The 2,487-nt window shown below is 49.3% G+C and overlaps 1 pseudogene; it reads right to left on the bottom strand.

Moving 5' to 3' along the window:
- Positions 1–1,189: 1,189 nt before the first annotated feature.
- LOC111563340 (uncharacterized) lies at positions 1,190–2,487 on the bottom strand (annotated as a pseudogene).

Genomic DNA, 2,487 nt, shown 5'->3' with positions numbered 1-2,487 from the left:
TCCATGTTGACAAGATTGCAAAACAACATTTTTCCAGATTTGCAGCTACACTTTCATGCTGTCAGTCTTCTGTTTTACTGTGTCCCAAAGGTCAAAGCAGTTTGAGGAGACATTTGCTTTGTGACATGGTGCCTTATCTCGCTAGAGGTAGCCTTTAGAAGACAGTAAACTGTGGTGATAAAGGAATGGACAAGGTCAGCAAGACTAATCAGATCAGCTGTGGCATTTGGACCATTATTGACTGGTGTTTTAGAGCCCAAAGTGAGGTAAGAAAACATTGCCACACCATTACACCACCAGCAATGTGAACTGTTGACATATAGGCAACTTCATGCAACTATTCTGCCAAAGTGTCAAATACTGCAAAATAACATATATATACAAGACGAAGTGTAACACTATGGTGGATAGGATCTACAGGTTGATTGTCTATTGAGTCTGCTGTTTCAGACTCAGCAGGCGGATAGCCTGTGGGAAGAAGCTTCTCCACATCCTCTCTGTGTTCGCCTTCAGGCAGCAATAATGCCACCTTGACGGCAGCAGAGAGAACAGTCTGTGGCTGGGGTGGGTGGGCTCACTCGTAATCTTCCTGGCCTTTAACCTGCAGCGTTTATTGTAAATGTCCTGCAAGTTGGGGACGGTAGTTCTGATGGCGTGCTCAGCCGAGCGGACTACCCTCCTCAGGGCCAAGAAGTCCTGCTGGGTGCTGCTGCCCATCCAGGTGGTGATACTCCCAGCCAAAACACTCTCAGTGGAGGTGTAAAAGTTCCTGAGCACCTTGAGAGGGAGCTTGAAATCCCTCAGGCATCTGAGGTGGTAGAGACACTGTCGAGCTTTCTTCACCGGGGTGTTGATGTGACAGGACCACGTCAGGTCCTGCGTGATGCTAACACCCAGGTACTTGAAGCTCTCCGCTCTCTCCACCTCTGTCCCTCTGATCCTGAGTGGGTGGTACCATCATGGCAGATGATGGTGTTGGCAGACACAGTGAAGAAGATATGGAGAGGGAGCAAGATGGGGTTGAGACTGCAGGAAATTGCTTGTGGTAAGCAAAAGTTAGCCATGAGCTGATTGCTCTACTCGACAATATGTCATGAGAGATGAGGATGATGTTTAGCATTAGGCCATTGTGGAGTCCAGAAACTCATTAAGATCCCCTAGAAAATTGTGCAAGAAAGTGTTTGTGATGTCAAAAAAGTAGTCCAGCCCTCCCTCTGGCCACAGTTCCAACCAGGACTACATGGCATAAGCGGGACTCTGTCTGTTTCACTGCCACCTCTGCTCTCCACTTCTGCTGCTCTCGACTGCCACCCGTGCCTCACAGACTTTTGGGTCCATTGATTCCCGGAGCTGCAGCACCTCTCGCAAGACCTTGAACTCCTCCTTGATGGATTTCAGGGGGAGTATCAGTTTGCAGGTGTTTCCATAGAGGCCGATATTACTCAAGCTCAGCGGTAGACCCAACCATCTCCTCAGATAGTGGCTGACTTTCCTCTCCAGGTGTGTGACGGTGGTGATCTGGAACTCATAGAGGAGCAGTGGTCACAGTATCCTTGGCAGAATCTCGTGCCGGTAGATCCACGCCTTGAATTTTCCTGGTAAGCCTGTCTTGTAAACACTCTTCAGCCACACCTCAAACTCCTCACAAGTGTTCTTCATTGAAGCTGTATCCCTGAGGCTGCTGTCAAAGAACTTCCCCATACTCTTCACAGGCTTCTCGGAGACGGTAGGGATTGGTGTTTCTGAGATGGAGAACCGGAACTTACTAGCCACTCTGCTCTTCTTCAGGGCCAAGGATCTTGACTTTGCTGGCTTGAAATATATCCTGGCCCATCCCATCAGCCTCCCTAGTCAGCTCAAGATCCATCTGCCTCCATGCAATGACATTGTCAGGTCGTCCATGAAGGCATGTATTGGTGGTTACCAGATCTCAGACCTGAACTTGGGGCCTCTGCACTCTGGTTCATAGATTTTACCACCATATTCAGAGCAAACAGGAGCACGGAGAACGTGGTGTCTCTCCAGTGTTTCCAACACTAGCTTGTGGGACACTGAGCCATAGGCACTGGCCAGATCTAACCAGAGCTCCACCAGTTCTCACTTGTTCTCCATTGCTTCTCTGAGGAGCTGCGTGACCACGCCCATGGGCTTCAAACACCCCGGTACACCAGAAATGCCGCCTTTCTGCACTGAGGTGTCAATGTATCCATTTTTGAGGAAGAAGTCAGCCAGCCACCGAGCCACAATGCTCTTCCCCTCAACACTGAGTAACGAGATGATCCTGAACTGGCTGATCTCCTTGGAATCCTCCTTTTTAGGAATCCTCCTTTTTAGGAATCCACACTCCCTCAGCGAACCACCACTGCTGTGCTACTTTTCCTCTTCTCCAGATGACCTTTAGGATCTTTTAAAGCCAGTGAGCAACTTAGGACAGTGCTTGTACACCTCGTTGGAGGTTCCACTTGGTCCTGGTGCAGATTCATCCAT

Source organism: Amphiprion ocellaris, chromosome 1 (assembly GCF_022539595.1).
Source record: "Amphiprion ocellaris isolate individual 3 ecotype Okinawa chromosome 1, ASM2253959v1, whole genome shotgun sequence".
Classification (NCBI taxonomy): domain Eukaryota; kingdom Metazoa; phylum Chordata; class Actinopteri; family Pomacentridae; genus Amphiprion; species Amphiprion ocellaris.
The sequence above is the reverse complement of the archived record's forward strand: the minus strand, read 5'-3'. Positions and strand labels throughout refer to the sequence as shown.